Source organism: Bombina bombina, chromosome 2 (assembly GCF_027579735.1).
Source record: "Bombina bombina isolate aBomBom1 chromosome 2, aBomBom1.pri, whole genome shotgun sequence".
NCBI classification, from domain to species: domain Eukaryota; kingdom Metazoa; phylum Chordata; class Amphibia; order Anura; family Bombinatoridae; genus Bombina; species Bombina bombina.
This window is the reverse complement of record NC_069500.1, coordinates 871223705-871250193: the sequence shown is the minus strand read 5'-3', so window position 1 is coordinate 871250193 and position 26489 is coordinate 871223705. Positions and strand designations below refer to the sequence as shown.

At 37.7% G+C, this 26489-nt stretch overlaps 1 long non-coding RNA gene across 1 annotated transcript in view; it reads right to left on the bottom strand.

Annotated features, from left to right (window-relative positions):
- The window catches only part of LOC128648068 (uncharacterized), a 59001-nt gene extending 57212 nt beyond the window's left edge, over positions 1-1789 (bottom strand). Inside the window, exon 1 of the long non-coding RNA XR_008400497.1 lies at positions 1663-1789. This is a non-coding gene — a long non-coding RNA (uncharacterized LOC128648068). The remainder of the gene's footprint in view (positions 1-1662) is intronic.
- Between the last annotated feature and the right edge of the window lie 24700 nt (positions 1790-26489).

Below are 26489 nucleotides of genomic sequence, written 5' to 3'. Positions count from 1 at the left end.
TTATCACCCCACTTCTTGGCTATTCGTTAAACTGATTTGTGGGTGTGGTGAGGGGTGTATTTATAGGCATTTTGAGGTTTGGGAAACTTTGCCCCTCCTGGTAGGAATGTATATCCCATACGTCACTAGCTCATGGACTCTTGCTAATATGAAAGAAATGAATTTATCAGGTAAGTTCTTACATAAATTATGTTTTTTAGAATATTCATTTGCTGCACAATTTGGTATTAATTTTGTTTAAAACTAACTGAATGATGAATGTAAATGATCTTTTGCTGCAGGTGAAAACGTACCTGCAGCGAGCTGGGGGAACTGCGCTGATCATGAGTGCTGAGTCTAGGTCCGTGCTAATAGAATACAGTACGGAGGATACCATAACCTGTGCTAAAGGACCTTATCCTTTAGTGCAAGCTCTGGGATCTGCCACGCTAAGGGGCCTATTTATTATGGTGCGAGCGGACATGATCAGATATAGCGGATCATGTCCACTACACATCGATAAATGCCGATAAATACGCTGTCGGCATTTATCATTACACCAGCAGTTCTTGTGAACTGCTGGTGCAAAGCCGCCCCCTGCAGATTTGTGGCCAATCAGCCGCCAGCAGGGGGTGTCAATCAACCTGATCGTATTCAAACGGGTTGATTTCTGACCGCCACCTCAGAGCAGGCAGACAGGTTATGGAGCAGCGGTCTTTAGACCGCTGCTTCATAACTTCTGTTTCCAGGGAGCCTGAAGACTCGCCGGAAACACGGGGCATCAAGCTCCATACGAAGCTTGATAAATATGCCCCAAAACCTTCTATTAGTGCGACCCTGGACTCAGCAAAGACGGCTCGAAATTAGCACAGCTCCCCAGCTCACTACAGGTAAGTATCTCACATTTAAATGCTAATTTAAAGGAAACAAATATATACTAATGAATTTCATTAGTATATATTAGATTTCATTAAATTAGTTTGTGCATACATTTGGATTTCACAAAATTAATATCTGTTTTTTAGTTACGAATAAGCATTCATAACAAAACAAATGCACATCTATTTCATGCCGGGTTTAAATTGTCAATTTGTAAACAAATTTAAATCACGCGATCATGCATGCGATCGCGAGATTTCAATGATGGGATCGGGTCAGGAGGGCGAGCCTACAACGCCAGGCACGCCCAACATGAACGAGATCCCATTCAGGAAGCGCCCTTGGGCTTCAGTACAGCCAAACGGCTGAGACGTTCCATGCCGTCCTAAAAACGCTAAAGCCCAGCGCAGTTAAGATGGCATGGAACGTCCTAAAGTCAGGAAAAGGTTGATGTGTTTGAATACAGGTTTTATAACATAACCAATCATGTAAATTCATGATGTGTACAATTAGCAATTTAATATAATTTTGTGTATTATTATATAAAACATTTTTACATTTATAAATAAAGATTTTGAGGAGGATATTTTGTGCACAAGTTTCAAAGTGTGATTTTTTTTTCTTTACCTCTTTTGTAAAGCAGAAGCCAATTGTGTTTATTAATGTGTAAACTGAATATGCACGTAGGTGTTCGCTGGGTTTGAAAATCCCAAAAGTCACCTTAGGATAAATTTTAATACACAGTTATCTTTTTTTTTTTTTGCTTAAATGGACAGTAAACATATTGTAAAAAGATATACTTACCACAGATATGCTATTTTAAGGATACCCCGATTCTAAAATCATCAGCTAATTTTGTGGTTTGTGGAGAAATAGTAGGCCGCGCTGTATCAGTTTCACTGATGCAGAGAGAAAACTAGCTGCAGAGAAGGGAAGCAAAGGAATTAAAAAAATATAGAAGAAAATGCCTGTTTAAATCACGTTTAACAGATGATTTTAGAAGTGGGCTATGCATAAAAATAGCATATCTGTGGTAACTGTATTCAGTGGGGGTTACTTTTGAAATACGTTTACTGTTCCTTTACTAAAATGAATGTCTCCATCCAAACTCTTAACTTAGCTCAGTAATATGCAGAATGAGTCAACAGGTTATTACACAAGACATTCAAAACATACATTTCCTTTTTATTGTTAATAGCAAAAGTTTTAGCAAACTTTTCCAGTGTGTAGATTGGGTAGATTACAGTTAGTTGCAGCCTGAAAGGTTAAGGCCCATGGATTTAGGTGCAACACAAATCAGGTCTTTGCATGTTACATATTATATTGACTTAGTATATGTGTGACAAGTGTGTGCAACCAGGTTCTGCACCGCCATCCGGAACATATTATAAGCGATTGTCTTGTCACTACACAGATACAGTCAAAATGTATATTTTATATACATTAGGCTAAAAACAAGACCTCTATATTTATCATTACATACAAACAAACACTTTGAAAAGCGCCAAACACATATATCTTAGAAAACCACTAAAATAAGCAGTGTCCTAAACATAAACATCAAAGCATGTATAAATTACAAATACATTATAGTTAAAATTAAGACATGCAATAAACTCTGTAAATGCAAATGAAAAAATAGATGGATATTAAAAGAATAAAGAATTTTCCTACTTTATTGCAGGTAAAGTCCCTTTAAAATGAAATGTCCAAAGTTGAGAACGATTCTCTTTTCACTTTTTTCTTCTTTATGCAGCTCCTTCTGAATCACTGGTGTGATAGCGATGAGGTTGTAGCTAGATAGAGGAAAAAATGGAGCGCAAGGAAGAAAGCAGAGAAAAAATCATAGTGCAGTATGTCAAAAAATAAAAGGTAACGATTTATTGTAGACAAAAAACAAACTCACAAGCGAAACCTCAAACAATATGAGGTATGTGTATAGCGTTTTGTATAGATGATACTATACAATATCACAATACCCTGGTTCTTCCTCCTGACTAACTTGTCTGTGACTGTCCAGTCTCAATGTTACTTGCAGGAAGTCAGGATACAAATGTACAGTCCTTTAAACAAAAGATTCCCTCATGCGGTAGGTCAACCCGTGTTGCCGGCAACGGTTTCTCCTGACCTAGAGGGATGTAGCGTAACTCTACGTGTGCGTGTGGGCTCCCGCTTCGTCAGAGGCTTATGCCCACTCCTCCTTGGATTCCCCTTTTTATGCTGTGACTCCTGTTAATAATAATGCTGTGGTTCAACAGTCCCTTAAATTGTCACGCTATCTTATATCCAGAAAGTGGGGAATGTAATGATAAACTTTCTTCTATACATTCAGTCAGTTACTATATTTAAAACTTTCACTTTGTCTTTCATATTTAAAAAACCTGTTACATATTTAAAAAACATTACCTACTTATATTTCAACATAAATCATTTTGTATAGAGGCTAATTATAAATAAAACATATGATAAACACACACAAAATATATACATATACATAATATATACAATGCCAATTCATATGCATATAGATTGATTTGATAAATACTTAATTGTTATACAAACCATTTGAAATTTAAAAATTTGAACATTAAAAACCTTGATAAATATATATATATATATATAGAAATATGATTAAGAAATTGCATTCATATTACCTATTCAATTACTGAAACCCTAATACTTTACTGTCATCATAAATACATAAACTAAAAAATACCTACAACTAAAAGTATATTGTTCAAAAATACTATTAAAAGAATTTAAAACATGATTGGTTCTTAAAAAACTGCTAATGTTTGATTGTAATGTGTATCCACTATTCTTCTATGAATGCTGCTAAATCAATATCTCTATTGAGACCCACTGGCTCCATAGTTCCCAACTTATGGATCCAGTAGGTCTCACGTTGCCTAAGTTTAAGCAGCCTATTACCCCCCCTAATCTCGTTCTTAACACATTCGATTGCCCTGATACTAAGCCCTGTCTTGTCTTTATTGTGAACCTCAGAAAAATGGGCCGACAACCCATGTGTCGTCAACCCATTTTCTATGTTCCTCAAATGTTCACTAAACCTTATCTTCACAGGGCGTTTGGTACGTCCTATATAGAGCCTATTGCATGGGCATTTCAACATATATACAACATACTTAGTTTTGCAATTCATTAGATCTTTAATTTTAAAAGCAAATTCATTTCCTTCTTTTCCAAAGTTTTTATTATTTTTATCTATATGTTCACAACAAGTGCACCCTGTTCTCCCGCATTTATAGAAACCACAAGATGCTTTGTTTAACCAATTCATCTCTGTTTCTACTTTTAGCAGACTGGGACTGATACGATTCCTTAAATTCATATTTCTCTTAAAGACTACCTGTCCACTATCAACTATTCTATCTTTCAGAATAGGGTCTTGCATGAGGATGGGCCAAAATTTCTTAACTGCTCCCTCAATTTTCTTAGATGCTCTATTATATTTTGTTACAAGCTGTACTTCTCGTTTCTGATCTTTCTCTTCATATGTTATTTTTTGTGTATATTTATCATTAAACTGTGATTATTTAACCCCTTAATGACCACAGCACTTTTCCATTTTCTGTCCGTTTGGGACCAAGGCTATTTTTACATTTCTGCGGTGTTTGTGTTTAGCTGTAATTTTCCTCTTACTCATTTACTGTACCCAAACATATTATATACTGTTTTTCTCGTCATTAAATGGACTTTCTAAAGATACCATTATTTTCATCATATCTTATAATTTACTATAAAAAAAATTATAAAATATGAGGAAAAAATTGAAAAAAACACACACTTTTTCTAACTTTGACCCCCAAAATCTGTTACACATCTACAACCACCAAAAAACACCCATGCTAAATAGTTTCTAAATTTTGTCCTGAGTTTAGAAATACCCAATGTTTACATGTTCTTTGCTTTTTTTGTAAGTTATAGGGCCATAAATACAAATAGCACTTTGCTATTTCTAAACCATTATTTTTCAAAATTAGCGCTAGTTACATTAGAATACTAATATCTTTCAGGAATCTCTGAATATCCATTGACATGTATATATTTTTTTTTTTAGTGGACATCCCAAAGTATTCATCTAGGCCCATTTTGGTATATTTCATGCCACCATTTCACCGCCAAATGCGATTAAATACAAAAAATCGTTCACTTTTTTACTAATTTTTTCACAAACTTTTGGTTTCTCACTGAAATTATTTACAAACAGCTTGTGCAATTATGGCTTAAATGGTTGTAAATGCTTCTCTGGGATCCCCTTTGTTCAGAAATAGCAGACATATATGGCTTTGGCGTTGCTTTTTAGTAATTAGAAGGCTGCTAAATGCCACTGCGCACTACACGTGTATTATGCCCAGCAGTGAAGGGGTTAATTATGGAGCATGTAGGGAGCTTTTAGGGATACTTTTAGCTTTAGTGTAGTGTAGTAGACAACCCCAAGTATTGATCTAAGCCAATTTTGGTATATTTCATGCCACCATTTCACCGCCAAATGCGATCAAATTAAAAAAAACGTAAAATTTTTCACAATTTTAGGTTTCTCAATGAAATAATTTACAAACAGCTTGTGCAATTATGGCACAAATGGTTGTAAATGCTTCTCTGGGATCCCCTTTGTTCAGAAATAGCAGAAATATATGGCTTTGGCGTTGCTTTTTGGTAATAAGAAGGCCGCCAAATGCCGCTGCATTTCACACGTGTATTATGGCTAGCAGTGAAGGGGTTAATTATGTAGCTTGCAGGGTTAATTTTAGCTTTAGTGTAGAGCTCAGCCTCCCACCTGAAACATGAGACCCCCTGATCCCTCCCAAACAGCTCTCTTCCCTCCCCCACCCCACAATTGTCCCCGCCATCTTAAGTACTAGCAGAAACTCTGCCAGTACTAAAATAAAAGCTATATTTGGGCTTTTTGTGTGTGTTTTTTTGGCATATCTACATATGCTGCTGTGTAGGATCCCCCCTTAGTCCACAACCTCACTGATCCCCCACCATACAGCTCTCTAACCCTCCCCCTCTGCCTTAATGGGCGCCATCTTGGGTACTGGCAGCTGTCTGCCAGTACCCAGTTTAGCAACAAATGTGCCTTTTTTTTTAAAAAAAAATGCCCTTTTCTGTAGTGTAGCTTCCCCCCCCAAGACCAACCCCCCACCCCTTCCTGATCCCTTAGATGTTTATTTCAAAATTTAAAAATATATTTTTTTTAACTTTTAACAATTTTATTTTTCTGTAGTGTAGCGGTTCCCTCCCGCTTCCGCCCTGTGCACGCGCCCGCCCGCCGCTCCCGTGCGCGCTCCCGCCTGTTCCGCCCCCGATCCCGCCCCCCTTCCCTCCACTCGGCAAATCGATGGCCGCCCACCCGCCTCCCAGACTTGCTCCCACCCACCAACGATACTGGCCACCGATGTCCGGTGCAGAGAGGGCCACAGAGTGGCTCTCTCTGCATCGGATGGCCAAGGGGGGTTATTGCAGGATGCCTCCATATCGAGGCATCACTGCAATAACCGGAAAGCAGCTGGAAGCGAGCAGGATCGCTTCCAGCTGCTTTCCAGACCAAGGACGTACGCCACACATCCTCGGTCATTAACTGTCTTTTTTTTGAGGACGTGTGGCGTACGTCCTTGGTCATTAAGGGGTTAAATATATGACTAACACTTGACATAAATGAAGTATCTCAACACAAGTGGTTCACCATTACATGACACAAATGTAAAACATCCAAAAAGGGCTATTGAGAACTGTCTATCCATAATGTGGATTCTTAAACATCTCTTGAAATATTAACAAAACAAACATGATGCATTGATATCACACTTGATTATGTATCAATTTGTATACGCATTATTTATTTGCTTACACCTAGATTACGAGTTGTGCGTTACAAAGTACACTAAACACCCATAAACTACCTATTAACCCCTAAACCGAGGCCCTCCCGCATCCCAAATACTATATTAAACTTATTAACCCCTAATCTTCTGCTACCCGATGTCGCCGCCACTAAAAAAAATATTAACCCCTATTCCGTCGCTCCCTGACATCGTCACGACTATAATAAACGTATTAACCCTTAAATTGCCGCCCTCCCGCATCGCAAACACTATTTAAATATAATTTACCCCTAATCTGCCGTCCGCCCACATCGCCCCACTATACTAAAGGTATTAAGCCCTACACCGCCGCCACTATAATAGACCTATTAACCCCTAAACCGCAAGTCCCCCACAAAGAAATATTCTAAAGTAAACTATTAAGCCCTAAACCGAAAGCTCCCCACATCGCAATAAATTAAATTAAACTAGTAACCCCTAAACCTAACGCCCCCCTAACTTTAGATTAAAATGACAATTTCCATATCTTAAATTAAATTAAAAAAATTTAAGTTTAAACTAACAATTAAACTAATATAAGCATTAAACTAAAATTAAACTAAATACCAATTAAATAAAACTAAACTACACATTAACAAATCCTAACACTACTATAAAAATTACAAAACTAATTACAAAAAATAAAAAAAGACTAAATTACAAAAAATAACAAATTAAATTATCCAAAATAAAAAAGAATTACACATAATCTAATAGCCCTATCAAAATAAAAAAGCTCACCCAAAATAAAAATAAACCCTAGCCTACAATAAACTTCCAATAGCCCTTAAAATGGCCTTTTGTAAGGCATTGCCCTAAGTTAAACAGCTCTTTTACCTGTAAAAAAAAAAATACAAAGACCCCCCCCAAAAAAAACCTAAGTTACCCATTGCCCTGAAAAGGGCATTTGTAAGGGCATTTAGCTTGTTTAGGAATAGCTCAAACCCTAAACTAAAAAAAGAAAAAGAAACACCCAAAAAACCCTTAAAAAAACAACAACCTATCACTAACCCCTGAAGATCAACTTACAGGTTTTGAAGCCCCGCTTGAACGATCTTCATCCACACAGCGAAGTCCTCATCCAGGTGGCAAAGTCCTCATCCAGACAGCAAAGTCCTCATCCAGGCAGCGAGAGAAGTCTTCATCCTGGCGGCGAGAGAAGATTTCATCCAGGCAGCAAGAAGTCTTCATCCAGGCGGCCTCTTCAATCTTCATCCAGGCAGCATCTTCTATCTTGATCCCGGCGGAGCGGTTCCATCCTGAAAACATCCGACGCAGAGCATCCTCTTCATATGGTAGCCGCCGTACACTGAATCTTCAATGCAAGGTACGCGACTCAAGATGGCGTCCCTTGCATTCCTATTGGCTGAAATTTTTGAATCAGCCAATAGGATTTAAGCAGCTCTCATTCTATTGGATGATGAATCTTTTTAAGGATTTTTTTTGTGTTTTTTTTTTTTAGATTAGGGTTTGGGCAGCAAAAGAGCTAAATGCCCTTTTTAGGGCAATGCCCATCCAAATGCCCTTTTCAGGGCAATGGGTAGCTTAGGTTTTTTTAGATAGTTTTTTTATTTTGTGGGTTTGGGGAGTTTGTAATGTTAGTGGGTCTTCGTATTTTACAGAAGTAAATTGGAAAGTTTTTTAAAATTGTTTGCTCTATCTGAATTGTGAAAGAAAGAAAATTGTGTTTTATGTCCCTTTAAGCGCATCTCTCTTTTTATTTATGCAAATTATGACACTTAGGGAAGTCTCCCTAAGTGTGATGTGGGAATCCAGACGTGGACCCGTTGCTCAGTGTGCCTAGAGGGATATGGCTGCACCTCACTGACGAGGCCCACAATAGGCCGGAACGTACATCTGGGGTTTTGCTATTTCTCTTGTTCAGAGAGGGATTGCCTGGTATTTCGAGGCTGGACTGCACTGTTAAGTCAGGATCAGACTGATATGCTTCAGGAAAGTTCTTCTCTGTGAAAGGCACATGTTGAGCAAAAAGAGGCTGCTTCTTGGGTGGTAACTAGCCATAGAACAAGCTATTATGCTATTGTTCATTCCCAGGTTAAGAGCTTCTCTCTTTTTATTTATACCTTTTAGGTGATGATTGACAGCCCCTGCTAGCAGCCAATTGGCCACCAGTGAGCAGGGGGCAGCATTGCACAAGCATTTAATCAGAAATGCTTGTGCAATGATAAATGGGGACAGCGTATGCTGTCTGCATTTAGATATGTTGAGCGGACATTATTTGCTGCTTGACATATGATAAATCAACCGTATATACTTTTGTTTAACAGTTTTGGATTAGGTCACCACTATTAAATTTACAATCCAAGCTCAGCAAATTTCCCAAACTTTTAGCGTTAAACCAATTATTCCATCCTTGTACTATTTAGCCAATATTTGCAAAAAAAATACTTGGAAAACTAGACGTATGGGGTATTCCTAAAATGAAGACAAAAATAAATAAATCTGATTTGAGGTATTTTTCCTTAGCTACACTAGTTATATATAAATGATTCAAAACAAAACTGAAAAAAGATGCTTTTTCCCCATCTTCTCATTTTCAGTATTACATTCTTATTTTATGTAGCCGTATATATTATCACAAGAAACCCCTGCTTGTCTGTTAATAAATGGTATATAATATGTAAGGGAAAACCTAACTAAAAAGCATATAATTATGGTTAAACCAATAAAGAACAAAAATGCAAAATTACCTCTCATTTAAAGGGACATGATACCCAAATGTTGAAGCACTTGAAACTGATGCAGTATAGCTGTAAAAAGCTAACTAAAAAATATCACCTGAACATCTCTATGAAAAAAAGGAAGATATTTACCTCAATGTTTCCTATATATTCACACTCCATTGTAAAGGAACTTTAGTCCCAGGACTTGGAAGGGAGCGTGCATCTGACATGTGCAGACACAGTCATGTTATTTGCGTATTCAGTTTAAGGAAGTTTACTGTGAAATCTCATGATATTTAAGTGAAATCTAATGAGATCACAGCAAAATAATGCAAGACTTCAGCACTGCTGATTGGCTACTGTGTTTTTTTTTCAGCTTTACCACTGCTCTAACTGTTCACAAGTAAAATATCTTCCTTTTTTCATAGAGATCCTCAGGTTATAATTTCGTGTCAGCTTTTTACAGCTATGCTGCATCACTTTCAAGTGATTTAGCATATGAGTATTATGTACCTTTAGGCACGGAAACTGGGAAAACGTTTGGTTAATGCCATGTTTAAAAAACACCTGGACCTGGAGTTTTTCCTTCTACCATATTATACTAGTATTGGAAACGATCAGAGACTCCCTTAATTATGTAGGTTCTGTCAGGGGTCAAGTCCTACAAAAAAAAGTGTGGGAACTCACCAAGACTTTCATCCTCCCTCACAATTAATATTGTTTCATATATATATATATATATATATATATATATATATATATATATATATATATATATATACACAGTATATATATATATACAGTATATATATATACACACACTGTATTAATATTTATATAATCTATAGACTTTGGTTAATAAAAGCAAATGAAATCCAATGAAGCGTTGAATGGTAACCTTTGGGCCTGAGTCTGAGACGACTCCTCTGTCACAGAATCTCACCCACTTAAGGTGCAATAGTTCTATTTCTGCTGAGGGGAAATGTAAGCACCATGTGTAATTAAATATAATAAAGATAATATTCATAACAGGGGTGATAACACAGTAGGACCACTGACCGTCTTACATTTAGGGGGGTAGTTATCAACGTGTCAACTTTCCTGCCTTCGCCGACCCAATACGCCCGCCTAAGCTCACCTCACATCGCCGCCGCGGACCTGAAAAATTTTGCCTAAGTTATCAAATAAAGCTGTCAAAAAGCCGCGCACCAAGTACGGGGCGATGAGCAGCGGACTGTGAGAGTAATCACTCATCTGATCTCGCTGCTCTTCGGCTTTTTCCCAGCTTTATTGCTAGCCTGTCACTAAGCCCCCACACTATCTACACTGTTCTACCCCCTATACCGGCGCCCCCGGAGCCCCCCGCAACTAAATAAAGTTACTAACCCCTAAACCGCCACTCCTAGACCCCGCCGCAACTCTTATAAATGTATTAACCCCTAAACCGCCGCTCCTAGACCCCGCCGCAACTCTTATAAATGTATTAACCCCTAAACCGCTGCTCCCGGACACCGCTGCCACCTACATTATACCTAGTAACCCCTATCCTGCCCCCCCTATGCCGTCGCCCCCTATAATAAAGTTATTAACCCCTATCCTGCTGATCCCGCACCTCGCCGCAACTAAATAAATAGTTTAACCCCTAAACCGCCGCTTCCGGACCCTACCGCAACCTATATTAAATTTATTAACCCCTAATCTGCCCCCCCTACACCGTCGCCACCTATAATAAATTTATTAACCCCTATCCTGCCCCCCACTACACCACCGCCACTGTAATAAATTTATTAACCCCTAAACCTAAGTCTAACACTAACCCTAACACCCCCCTAACTTAAATATTAATTAAATAAATCTAAATAATATTTCTATTATGAACTAAATTAATCCTATTTAAAACTAAATACTTACCTTTAAAATAAACCCTAATATAGCTACAATATAAATAATAATTATATTGTAGCTATCTTAGGATTTATATTTATTTTACAGGTAACTTTCAATTTATTTTAACTAGGTACAATAGCTATTAAATAGTTATTAACTATTTAATAGCTTACCTAGCTAAAATAAAGATAAATTTACCTGTAAAATAAAAACTATCCTAAGTTACAATTACACCTAACACTACACTATCATTAAATAAATTATTCCTATTTAAAACTAAATACTTACCTGTAAAATAAACCCTAAGATAGCTACAATGTCATTAATAATTACATTGTAGCTATTTTAGGATTTATATTTATTTTACAGGTAACTTTGTATTTATTTTAGCTAGTTAGAATAGTTATTAAATAGTTATTAACTATTTAATAAATACCTAGCTAAAAGAAATACAAAATTACCTGTAAAATAAATCCTAACCTAAGTTACAATTAAACCTAACACTACACTATCATTAAATTAATTAAATACATTAACTACAAATAACTACAATTAAATACAATTAAATAAACTAACTAAAGTACAAAAAATAAAAAAAAAGCTAAGTTACAAAAAATAAAAAAAATAAGTTACAAACATTTAAAAAAATATTACAACAATTTTAAGCTACTTACACCTAATCTAAGCCCCCTAATAAAATAACAACCCCCCCAAAATAAAAAAATGCCCTACCCTATTCTAAATTAAAAAAGTTCAAAGCTCTTTTACCTTACCAGCCCTTAAAAGGGCTTTATGTGGGGCATGCCCCAAAGAATTCAGCTCTTTTGCCTGTAAAAGAAAAATACAACCCCCCCAACATTAAAAGCCACCACCCACATACCCCTAATCTAACCCAAACCCCCCTTAAAATAACCTAACACTAATCCCCTGAAGATCATCCTACCTTAAGTCGTCTTCACTCAGCCGAGCAGCGATGGAACCGAAGAGGAGACCCGGAGCGGCAGAAGTTATCCTCCAAGGGGCGCTGAAGAAATCTTCCATCAGATGAAGTGATCCTCCAGTCGGCGCCGAAGAAGTCTTCCATCCGGGCGATGTCATCTTCCAAGCGGTGCTGAAGAAGTCTTCTATCCGGGCGATGTCATCTTCCAAGCGGGGTCTTCAATCTTCATCCCGCCGACGCGGAACATCCTTCTCTCCCGACGGACTACCAACAAATGAAGGCTCCTTTAAGGGACGTCATCCAAGATGGTGTCCCTTCAATTCCGATTGGCTGATAGGATTCTATCAGCCAATCGGAATTAAGGTAGGAAAAATCTGATTGGCTGATTGAATCAGCCAATCAGATTCAAGTTCAATCCGATTGGCTGATCCAATCAGCCAATCAGATTGAGCTCGCATTCTATTGGCTGTTCCGATCAGCCAATAGAATGCGAGCTCAATCTGATTGGCTGATTGGATTAGCCAATTGGATTGAACTTGAATCTGATTGGCTGATTCAATCAGCCAATCAGATTTTTCCTACCTTAATTCCGATTGGCTGATAGAATCCTATCAGCCAATCGGAATTGAAGGGACGCCATCTTGGATGACGTCCCTTAAAGGAGCCTTCATTCGTCGGTAGTCCGTCGGTAAAGAAGGATGTTCCGCGTCGGCGGGATGAAGATTGAAGACCCCGCCTGAAAGATGACATCGCCCGGATAGAAAACTTCTTCAGCGCCGCTTGGAAGATGACATCGCCCGGATGGAAGACTTCTTCAGCGCCAACTGGAGGATCACTTCATCGGATGGAAGATTTCTTCAGCGCCCCTTGGAGGATAACTTCTGCCGCTCCGGGTCTCCACTTCGGTTCCATCGCTGCTCGGCTGAGTGAAGACGACTCAAGGTAGGATGATCTTCAGGGGATTAGTGTTAGGTTATTTTAAGGGGGGTTTGGGTTAGATTAGGGGTATGTGGGTGGTGGCTTTTAATGTTGGGGGGTTGTATTTTTCTTTTACAGGCAAAAGAGCTGAATTCTTTGGGGCATGCCCCACAAAAAGCCCTTTTAAGGGCTGGTAAGGTAAAAGAGCTTTGAACTTTTTTAATTTAGAATAGGGTAGGGCATTTTTTTATTTTGGGGGGTTTGTTATTTTAATAGGGGGCTTAGATTAGGTGTAAGTAGCTTAAAATTGTTGTAATATTTTTTAAATGTTTGTAACTTATTTTTTTTTATTTTTTGCAACTTAGCTTTTTTTATTTTTTGTACTTTAGTTAGTTTATGTAATTGTAATTAATTGTAGTTATTTGTAGTTAATTTATTTAATTAATTTAATGATAGTGTAGTGTTAGGTTTAATTGTAACTTAAGTTAGGATTTATTTTACAGGTAATTTTGTATTTCTTTTAGCTAGGTAGTTATTAAATAGTTAATAATTATTTAATAACTATTCTAACTAGCTAAAATAAATACAAAGTTACCTGTAAAATAAATATAAATCATAACATAGCTACAATGTAATTATTAATGACATTGTAGCCATCTTAGGGTTTATTTTACAGGTAAGTATTTAGTTTTAAATAGCAATAATTTATTTAAGTATAGTGTAGTGTTAGGTGTAATTGTAACTTAGGTTAGTTTTTATTTTACAGGTAAATTTCTCTTTATTTTAGCTAGGTAAGCTATTAAATAGTTAATAACTATTTAATAGCTATTGTACCTAGTTAAATTAAAAAGTTATAAACTTTCAATAAATTGAAAGTTACCTGTAAAATAAAAATAAATCCTAAGATAGCTACAATATAATTATTATTTATATTGTAGCTATATTAGGGTTTATTTTAAAGGTAAGTATTTAGTTTTAAATAGGATTAATTTAGTTCATAATATAAATATTATTTAGATTTATTTAATTAATATTTAAGTTAGGGGGGTGTTAGGGTTAGTGTTAGACTTAGGTTTAGGGGTTAATAAATTTATTACAGTGGCGGCGGTGTAGTGGGGGGGCAGGATAGGGGTTAATAAATTTATTATAGGTGGCGACGGTGTAGGGGGGGAAGATTAGGGGTTAATAAATTTAATATAGGTTGTGGCAGGGTCTGGGAGCGGCGGTTTATGGGTTAAACTATTTATTTAGTTGCGGCGAGGTGCGGGATCAGCAGGATAGGGGTTAATAACTTTATTATAGAGGGTGGCGGTATAGGGGAGGCAGGATAGGGGTTACTAGGTATAATGTAGGTGGCGGTGGGTTCCGGGAGCGGCGGTTTAGGGGTTAATACATTTATTATAGTTGCGGTGGGCTCAGGGAGCGGCTGTTTAGGGGTTAATATGTATAGAGTAGCTTGCGGTGGGCTCCGGGAGCGGCGGTTTAGGGGGTAAACACTTTATTTAGTTGCGGCGGTGTAGGGGGGACAGCTTAGGGGTGTTTAGACTCGGGGTACATGTTAGGGTGTTAGGTGCAGGCATCTCCCATAGAAATCAATGGGATGTCGGGCAGCAGCGAACTTGTACTTTCGCTATGGTCAGACTCCCATTGATTCCTATGGGATCCGCCGCCTCCAGGGTGGTGGTTTGAAAACCAGGTACGCTGGGCCGGAAAAGTGCCGAGCGTACCTGCTAGTTTTTTGATAACTAGCAAAAGTAGTCAGATTGTGCCGCACTTGTGTGCGGAACATCTGGAGTGACGTAAGAATCGATCTGTGTCGGACTGAGTCCGGCGGATCGAAGTTTATGTCACAAAATTCTACTTTTGCCGGTCTCTAGCCTTTGATAACTAAGGCGAATCAGCCTTGCCACAAATACGCTGCGGAATTCCAGCGTATTTGAGGTTTACGGCTTGATAACTAGGACCCTTAGTGTATTGTAGGAAGTGTTACTGTCCATTACTAGAGGATCTCACTATCCCTCTAACCACCAGACTGTGGTACAGCTCCTCCCACCAACAGCAGCAGTGTTTATTGAAGTGTTTCTGTTGTCTGTCCAGAGGGAACTTAGTTCCTCCTGCAAAAATAGTGCAGGAACTCCTTTCCCCTGCGTTCCCGCCCGACTTGACCCCATGGGTTCTGTAGACTTTTATATAGGTTCTGTACCAGAACCTATTAAACATTATGGGGCCAAATTATCATAGTGAGAGTGGACATGATCCACTGTAGCGGATCATGTCCGCCGCACATCGATAAATGCCAACAGCATACGCTGTCAGCATTTATCATTGCACAAGCATTTCTCGTGAAATGCTTGTGCAATACCACCCCCTACACATTTGTGGCCAATCGACCGCTAGTAGGGGGTGTCAATCTACCTGATCGTATCCAATCGGGCTGATTGCTGTCCGCCGCCTCAGAGGTGGTGGACGAGTTAAGGAGCAGCAGTCTTATGACCACTGCTTCTTAACTCCTGATTCTGGCGATGAGCCTGAAGGCTCACTCGGAATTAGAAGCATTCGGGCTTTGATAAGTCGGCCCCTATATGGTTACTGGGGTTTATTTATTTTAGAGGGTTGTTTTTAATTTATGTATGTATGTATTTATTTTTTCTTAGAGTTAGGTCTGCATTCATTCAGTCCTAAGGGATGGACATTACAAATATCAGTTAACTCTATTTCCACAAAAATACTGTAAACTGGTAAACTAATGAAGGGCTAGATTATGAGTGGAGCCCTATTCTGCTAAAAGTATTTTTTTTGCGTGCTTCAGGCAGAGCGCATATTACAAGTTCAAAGTAAAAAGTTTTTGCTCACTGCTAACTCAACGCACGCTAAAAGCCAAAGTTAGAATATCGATACCGCTTTAACGGATTTCCCCATAGAATTCAACAGAGCACAAAAAGTGGAAAAAAATAAAACCCTACCTGCGTGCAAACCCAATTGCATTTTGTCAAGTGCACTAACTCAACATGAATATATTAATATTTCACATTCCAATGTTCTTCACATATCACAATATGTTCTATTTATTCATAAATATATATTTCTACATATAGGGGCCCATTTAACAAGCTCCGTAGGGAGCTTGTGGGCTCGTGTTTCTGGCGAGTCTTCAGACTCACCACAAACACAAGTTATGGAGCTGCGGTCTAAAGACCGCTGCTCCATAACCCTGTCCGCCTTATTGGGTTGATTGACACCCCCTTGCTGGCAGCCGATTGGCCATAAGTCTGCAGGGGGCGGGGTTGCACAGCAGCTCTTGTGAGCTGCTGGTGCAATGCTGAATACGGAGAGCGTACTGCTCTCCGCATTCAGCGAGGTCTTGCTGACCTGATCCGCAGTGTCGGATCAGGTCCGCAAGACCTTTCTTAAATAGGGGCCATAGTATGATGGTATTATTTTACTATATATGTATATTTATGATTATATTTAGGTATAGATATATACAGATATAAAAAGGGTTGTACATAGATCCTACACAAATATTTTCATTTTATGATACGGTGTACTCTTATATTATAGTGGTGTCCTCTGAAATAGGTGTTGTACACCCCTTATCATGTTGCGCTTACCATTTTATTAACAATTGTACCTTATCATTTATGATTCGATGTGTACTCCAGCATAGACTCTCACGGATCACTAAAGTAGTCCAATTTTTTTCACCTGTGTAGCGAAGCTACCCTCTGGTGTTGTTGCTGGATAGCCATAACATATGTATTTGAATTTATCAATACTTAAAGGGTACTCTGTTTATGAAATATTGTTGGCATTGGAGCCTTTAGGTTAAACAGGCATAGATCCTCAAGGATCACTATGGCGGCCATTTTTCACCCAGGTTGCAAAGCCACCCTCTAGTGAAGGTGTTGCCTTGTTACTTTTCTTCTTTTTTAGGGGATCAGAACTTCTCGCTTCTGAATGCAGTTCATATTAATTATAGTTCATTTCTCCATATTACAATTGGAGATTTGTTCTCACGATGTATATGCATGATTTGATAGGCACTGTTATATACACTAATAAACTTAAAATGTGTGTGCTGAAATCCCTGTCTTGTGTGTAGTAACTGATTGAGTTCCTACTGTCTTCTTCCTTTTTTGCGTCCTAAAACTCATAATCTGGCCCCTATCAAGCTTGCCTGAAATGATATTTAAAAGGATATGAAACTCAGTTTTTTTCTTTCATGATTCAGATAGAGCATGCAATTTTTAACAACTTTCTAATTTACTTCTAATATCACTTTTACTTTGTTCGCTTTGTATCTTTATTTGGAAAGCAGGAATGTCAGTTTAAGAGCCAGCCCATTTTTGGTTCAGAACCTGGGTAGTTCTTGCTCATTGGAGGATTAATGTAGCTCCACTCAGTAATACCTGTGCACTGGTATTACAAATACATGAGAGCACGCTTCCATAGGCTCCAATGGGAGCCTCGTTTTCATGCTGGCAGCCACGGCAAACAATCTTGCACAGCACAGGGGGCAATTCACACAGCATTGGTCAGCAATAAATAAATATATATGTATATGATTATATACATATATATTTGTGTGTTAATATGTGTATAAACTTATATACACATATTAGCACATAAATATATATTTATATAAGCATATACTTTATTTATAGAGAAAACACAGTTCCCCATATAGATTATGCAGTTGTCAAAAAGTTGGCAAAATTAATTATCTATAAATGCACACTGCTTCTGCCATAGACTTTGAGACTACCTGTGCTCCAAGATGGCGGCAACCATTATGAAGAGGCGGGGCTTAACTGCCTGGCGCCTAAAGTGGATTAAATAGAAGAACATTTTTGAATAGAGCTGCAGAAACAGTAAGGAGACCAACAGCATAATGAGTAGTAACCATGCTATTGTACTTATGCCCAGTAGCTTAATGTTCCTTTAACAATATATAAACAATAGTTAAGAGATCTTTCAAGGGGTTATATCTTGATCTGCAAAACAATGCACATTTTGCGGAAATAATAATTAGATATATATATATATATATATATATATATATATATATATATATCTATATATCTATATATATATATATATATATATATATATATATATATGCTGTATATATATATATATATATGCTGTATATATATATATATATATATATATATATATATATATATTGTTTTTAACTTTTTAAAACATTTTTTTTTTTAATGTAGCTCTTTTTTCAATACAGTGGCTATTTGATGTTACTAACGGCACATCTGAATCAGAGTTTGTTTTCCAGATACCTTCATTAAAATAACGTTAAAAGCTGCAGTATCATCATAACAAAAATATGATTCTGATGTAACTCTGATACATTAGAAAACAAGCTTGTGAAATGTGTATCATTATGCTCTACATTTTCTTCTTATCTGTTGTGTTTTTCTTTGCACCAAGCAGTGTCATTGATGCTTATGATTATGTTGCATGGTAATGATGTAACAAATTCACTATATTGAGTTTTCATAGATCTATTTTTATTCTTAACATGAATAAATCCTGCATGATTTTATCCCTCAATACTATGAGCCTCCTATTTAATTACAGTGGTACCATGTGTCATTACACTTATATTATCATCTGACACATAGGCAGCCTTTGGAATTGTTTGACCTTTACAGACCTCAAAGTACAGCAAGCAGATGCCAGAGAATATCATGTTATTCCAGGAAGGTAGTATGGCTTGAGGGATTTGCCATGTTATATAATTTACATGGAGAGTAGACATGGGAATAAAACAGAAATTATAAATTTGCATGTTTGTTTTTACGTGTTACATATGTAGAGACCAAGTGCTAATTATTTTTTAATTATTTTTGGAGCTTGTGTGCGTTTAAAACTATTAAAGGGACAGTTTACACCACTTATCATATAACTGCATGTAGTAGACACAACGATAAAGTAGAATATGCACAGATACCAATCTAAAACTCCAGTATAAAACATTTTAAAAACCCGCTTAGAAGCTCCCAGTTTAGCACTGTTGATGAGGTTAGGGTGGGACACCCACTGAAAGGGGCTGGGAAATAAAGAAGAACAGACACTTTCCTCCCCCTCTTCCTTGAATATGAAAAGACAGATTACACAAACAGGAGCAGCAGGAGTCTGTAGACCTGGGTCTATAACTGACACTGTGGGGCTTGGTTAGGAGTCTGAAAATCAGCAGGATTGTTTGCTCTTTTTGCTTCCCAACCCATTTCAGTGAGTGCCCCAGTCTAACATTTTCAACAGTGCTAAACTGGGACTATATAAGTAACGCCTAGATTACAAGTTTTGAGCGCTATAGGGAAATTAACGAACGCAAAAAAAGTTGCTTGAGCGGGCGAAATGGTGCTTTTAAGCTCCATACCGCACCAATAACAAGCACTGTTTTGACATGCTCGTGCATGCTTTCCCCATAGACATCAATGGGGAGAGCAGGTCAGAAAAAAGTCTAACACCTGCGATCACAGAAAGAAAAGCTCCATAACGCAGCCCCATTGATGTCTACAGGGAAAAAAAAACTACAGTTTAAACCTAATACCCAAACATTAACCCCACATCTAAACACCCCTACTAATCTGCTCCCCCCGACATTGCTGATGCCTGCCTATAGTTATTAACCCCTAATCTGCCACTCCCGATATCGCTGCCACCTAAATAAAATTATTAACCCCTAATCTGCCGCTCCCAATATCGCTGCCACTATACTAAAGTTATAAACCCCTATTCCGTTGCACCCCAACATCGCCGCCACTATATTAAAGCTATTAACCACTATTCCACCGCTTCCCAACATTGCTGCAACTAAATAAAGTTATTAACCCCTAAACCTCTGGCCTCCCACATCACTACCACTAAATAAACCTATTAACCCCTAAACCGCCAGCCCCTCACATCGCAATAACCTAAATTAAACTATTAACCCCTACATCTACCCCTAAACCTGGCCCTAACCGTAACCCTAACCCTAACACCCCCTAACTTTAACATAATTAAAATAGAGCTAAACTAAAGTTACAATTATTAACTAAATAATACCTATTTAAAGCTAAATACAAACTTAACTGTTAAATAAAACCTAAGCTAGCTACAACATAACTTATAATTATATTGAACCTAGCTTAGGTTTTATTTTTATTTCACAGGTAAGTTTGTATTTATTTTAACTAGGTAGACTAGTTAGTAAATAGCTATTAACTATTTACTAGCTACCTAGTAAAAATAAATACAAACTTACCTGTGAAATAAAACCTAAGCTGCCTTACACTAAAACCTAACATTACAAAAAATAAAAAAAACACTAAAATTACAAAAAATAAAAAACTTACCATTACAAAAAATAGAAAAACCTACCATTACAAAAAAAAATTTATCCAAAAAAATAAAAATTATTCCTATTCTAATGTCCTTTAAAAAAAAAAAAAAAAAAACCTCAAAATAAAAAGCCTAATCTAGAATAAACTACCAAGGGCCCATAAAAGAGCCTTTTGTAGGGCATTGCCCAAGTTAAACAGCTCTTTGCTACAAAAACAAACACCCCCTAACAGTATACAAACCTCCACCCCCCAAACTACCAAGGTCCCTTAAAAGGGCCTTTTGGGGGGCCCTTAAAAGGGCCTTTTTTATGGCATTGCCCTAAGTTAAACAGTTCTTTTGCTACAAAAAAACAAACACCCCCTAAAAAAATACATTACACAAAATGACAAACAAATTATCAAAAATAATAAAAATTATTCCTATTTTAATACACATTAAAAAAAAAACACCCCAAAATAAAAAACCTAATCTAGATTAAACTACCAATGCCCTTTAAAAGGGCTTTTTGTAGGGCATTGCCCTAAAGATATCAGCTCTTTTTGTGAAGAAAAAAAAAAAAAATACAAATACCCACTAACATTACAAACCCCCACCCCCCTTAAACCCACAAAATAAAAATAAAAAATATCTAAAAAGCCTAAGCTACCAATTGCCCAGAAGATATCAGCTTTTTTTGTGGAAAAAAAATATGAATACCCACTAACATTACAAACCCCCACCCCCCTTAAACCCACAAAAAAATATCTAAAAAACCTAAGCTACCCATTACCCTGAAATGGACATTTGAATGGGCTTTGCCTTTAAAAGGGCATTTTGCTCTTTTACATTCCCAAACCCTAAACTAAAAAAAAAACACCCAAAAAAACCCTTAAAAAAACCTATCACTAACCCCCGAATATCCACTTACAGTTTTTGAAGTCCCACTCATCCAATAGAATGAGAGTTGCTTAAATCCTATTGGCCGATTTGAAAAGCCAATAGGATTTTAGTAGCTCTAATTCCTATTGGCTAATTCAAAATTTTCAGCCAGTAGGAATGCAAGGGACGCCATCTTGAATCGCGTACCTTGCATTGAAGATTAAGTGTATGGCGGCGACCGTATGAAGAGGATGCTCCGCGCCGGATGTTTTCAGGATGGACCCACTCCGTGCAGCCGGGATCAAGATAGAAGATGCCGTCTGGATGAAGATTGAAGAGGCCGCCTGGATGAAGACTTCTCGCCGCTTGGATGAAGATCGTTCAAGCGGGACTTCAAACACTGTAAGTGAATCTTCGGGGGTTAGTGATAGTTTTTTTAAGGGTTTTTTGGGTGTTTTTTTTTTTTAGTTCAGGGTTTTTTTCAACAGTTCCATTTTTTCTTGGATTGATATGGAGTGGTGTTTATGTTTACCATCATCTCTCTTAGAAGCTGAGGTGCAGATCCATAAAATGGAGGCACTGTGTTACCAACGATCACCACCAACAATAAGTGCAGTGCAACTCATGTACATCAGCGTGCTATTGAAATTCCCTCTTGCGCTATTTCAATTGTGTCCGGATTAAAGGAGGTGAACCACCATTTGATGAAAAAATCAGTGGTGAACATGTACTTTCTTTCTTAATGTTATTAACGAATCAGAAGAGTGGGCACTACTTTGACAGTTAACTCACACATTCACAAATCTGATTGGTTAAAAAGATTGTTTTCTAAGTCTATATATATGTATATATAGTGAAGGAACCTTCTAGAGAATCCAGAACCACGGGGATGAAACAAGAAGGACCCTGTTGCTTTAGGCTAAAGAGCCTGATAACTTTTAAAATAATTAAGACAAGTTTAATTATTTATGTATTTATTTTACATTTTAAAGTAAGGGGCTTTGTTTTAATTTAGCTGAACTTTTCTATTTTACCTTGTGGGTTAGTCTTTGGTCATTTAATATTAAGGGAAGTATTGAGTATGAGCGGGGGGGTGTCATGACTCATGAGATGGATATTTTAGTGGTAGTGGTGATTGCAGTGGGTGGGATAACATGGTGTAATGTTTTGGGTGTTCGCAGTTAGGATTCAGTTCAGTGATAAAGTTTGCAGCTAGGATTATATTTTGGGGGTGTCATGGCTAAATCTAAGTGCAATGGGGGTTGCAATTAGAATTAAATTGGAATAGAGGATGTGGACAGTTCATGTTGGGTGCAGTGCAGTGGGGGGAAGATCATAGTTAGGTTTATTTTCAGTTGGGGGTCATGTTTACTTTTTATTGGTTGTTATACTGGCAACTATGTAACATCTATGGAGCTGGTACAAAAAATGTTTCTTTGTGTAGCAACTCCATTTTAGCTTGCATACGAAACCGACATATGATTTAACAACAATTTGTAGATAGTACTACATGTCAAACCAACCAAGTGATGAAACACTCAGCTCAGGGAAATTATCAAACAGACTAGTCTACCTGTAGATGTTACTCACTGGACCCACCTGTATGTAGGTTACACCTCCCGAAACCAGAAGAGGACTCAGTGTTTAACAGATGAACCAATAAATTCAAAATAACAATCTTCAATTTAAGATAAAAAAAAATATCAAAACTTTATTGAAATAACATTAAAAAGAAAGTGGAATTATCGTCACATAAAGAAAAGACAACTACATCTTTCATCTTTATCATACTATCACTATGACAACTGAGGTGAAGCTACCTGCCTGCTAAACTTTGTACAGTAGTTTGTAATGTTGTGCATAAAAATGTGTCATGACCGCTACATTATTCTGGTGCCATATTATTGCTGAAATTTCACAGCATTATTTTTTAAGATACCAACTTTTGAGTGAACGCTAAAAACAAAATGAACAGTAGTGGTTTTGTAAATAACATGTAGCAACATATTTTACATAGCCATTTTACAGTGTAGGCGACAACAATGAAAAAAATGCATTAAATATTTACAAAAATAAATATGCATAAAATAATTGGAGTACTGTATGTTTCTTTTCACAGCCTGAATCCCGTTACTGTTTTTTACAAACCATGTAGCTCCTGTTATTTTGCCCACAGAGATTTTAGTCTAATATTATTGGTCACAATGGGAAAGTTTGATTGACACCACAGGCAAACACACTCGTGCATCTGTCAAAATCCCACAGGGTGCTCTTTGCATGCAGCGTTATAATACCAGAAGTGCTCCAAAACAAAATAAAAACTTCTGATTACAATTATGTGATATTAAAGTAAATAATCCCCTTAAAGGGACACTGAACCCATTTTTTTCTTTCATGATTCAGATAGAGCATGCAATTTTAAGCAACTTTCTAATTTACTTCTATTATCAATTTTAATTCGTTCTCTTGCTATCTTTATTTAAAAAAGAAGGCATCTCAGCTAAGGAGCCAGCAAATGTTTGCTTCAGTACCATGGACAGCACTTGTTTATTGGTGCTGACCAATATGCAAAGGACAACCCAGGTTGTTCACCAAAAATGGGCCGGCATCTAAACTTACATTCTTGCTTTTCAAATAAACATACCAAGAGAATGAAGAAAATTTGATAATAGGAGTAAATTAGAAAGTTGCTTAAAACTGCATGCTCTATGTGAATCACATACAAACAAACACTTTGAAAAGCGCCAAACACATATATCTTAGAAAACCACTAAAATAAGCAGTGTCTTAAACATAAACATCAAAGCATGTATAAATTGCAAATAACTTCCAATTAAAATTAAGACATGCAATAAAATTTGTAAATGCAAATGAAAAAATAAATGGATATTAAAAGAATAAAGAGTTTTCCTACTTTATTGCAGGTAGTGTCCCTTTAAATACTTATATTGAAATGTCCAAAGTAGAGAACGATTCTCCTTTTTCTTTTTTCTTATGCAGCTCCTTCTGAATCACTGGTGTGATAGCGATAAGGTTGTAGCAAGATAGAGGAAAAAATGGAGCGCAAGAAGAAAGCAGAGAAAAAATCATGGTGCAGTATGTCAAAAAAAAAAGTAACAATTTATTGTAGACAAAAAACAAACTCACAAGCGAAACCTCAAACAATATGAGGTATGTGTATAGCGTTTTGTATAGATGATACTATACGATATCACAGTATCCTGGTTCTCCCTCCTGGCTAACTTGTCTGTGACCGTCCAGTCTCAGTGTTACTTGCAGGAAGTCAGGATACAAGTTTTCAGTCCTTTAAACAAATGATTCCCTCATGCGGTAGGTCAACCCTTGTTGCCGGCAACGGTTTCTCCTGACCTAGAGGGATGCAGCGTAACTCTACGTGTGCGTGTGGGCGTGGCCTTACGAGTTTCGCGGGACTCCTCCCGCTTCGTCAGAGGCTTATGCCCACTCCTCCTTGGATTCCCCTTTTTATACTGTGACTCCTCTTTAGTGGTAAGCTGTAGCTGGTAAACAGAAGCCTCATTTTTAAAGGCCCAAGTGGAAGCCCCAGCTCTAGTAGAATGAGCTGTAATCCTTTCAGGAGGCTGCTGACCAGCAGTCTCATAGGCTAAGCGGATTATGCTTCTTAGCCAAAAAGAAAGAGAGGTTGCCGAAGCCTTTTGACCTCTCCTCTGTCCAGAGTAGACAACAAACAAAGCAGATGTTTGACGAAAATCTTTAGTAGCTTGTAAGTAAAACTTTAAAGCACGAACCACGTCCAGATTGTGTAATAGACGTTCCTTCTTTGAAGAAGGATTAGGACACAAGGATGGAACAACAATCTCTTGATTAATATTCTTGTTAGGTTCCACCTTAGGTAAAAACCCAGGTTTGGTACGCAGGACTACCTTATCCGTATGGAAAATCAGATAAGGAGAATCACATTGTAAGGCAGATAACTCGGAGACTCTACGAGCCGAGGAAATAGCTACCAAAAAAAGAACTTTCCAAGATAAAAGTTTGATATCTATGAAGAGGTTCAAACGGAACTCCTTGAAGAACCTTAAGAACCAAATTTAAGCTCCATGGCGGAGCAACAGGTTTAAACACAGGCTTGATTCTAACTAAAGCCTGACAAAATGCCTGAACGTCTGGAACATCTGCCAGACGCTTGTGCAAAAGAATAGACAGAGCAGAAATCTGTCCCTTTAAGGAACTAGCTGACAATCCTTTTTCCAAACCTTCTTGGAGAAAGGATAATATCCTGGGAATCCTGACCTTACTCCATGAGTAACCCTTGGATTCACACCAATAAAGATATTTACGCCATATCTTATGATAAATTTTCCTGGTGACAGGCTTTCGTGCCTGTATTAAGGTATCAATGACTGACTCGGAGAAGCCACGCTTTGATAAAATCAAGCATTCAATCTCCAGGCAGTCAGTCTCAGAGAAATTAGATTTGGATGGTTGAAAGGACCCTGAAGTAGAAGGTCCTGTCTCAGAGGCAGAGTCCATGGTGGAAAGGATGACATGTCCACTAGATCTGCATACTAGGTCCTGCGTGGCCACGCAGACGCTATCAAAATCACTGATGCTCTCTCCTGCTTGATCTTGGCAATCAGTCGAGGGAGCAGAGGAAACAGTGGAAACACATAAGCCAGGTTGAAAGACCAGGGCGCTGCTAGAGCATCTATCAGCGTCGCCTTGGGTTCCCTGGACCTGGATCCGTAACAAGGAAGCTTGACGTTCTGGCGAGACACCATGAGATCCAGTTCTGGTTTGCCCCAACGATGAATCAATTGTGCAAACACCTCCGGATGGAGTTCCCACTCCCCCGAATGAAAAGTTCTCTACACCTGGGATATGGATAGCTGATAGGTGGCAAGAGTGAATCTCTGCCCAGCGAATTATTTTTGAAACTTCTAACATCACTAGGGAACTTCTTGTTCCCCCTTGATGGTTGATGTAAGCCACAGTCGTGATGTTGTCCGACTGAAATCTGATGTACCTCAGAGTTGCTAACTGAGGCCAAGCCTGAAGAGCATTGAATATCGCTCTCAGTTCCAGAATATTTATTGGAAGGAGTGTCTCCTCCTGAGTCCACGATCC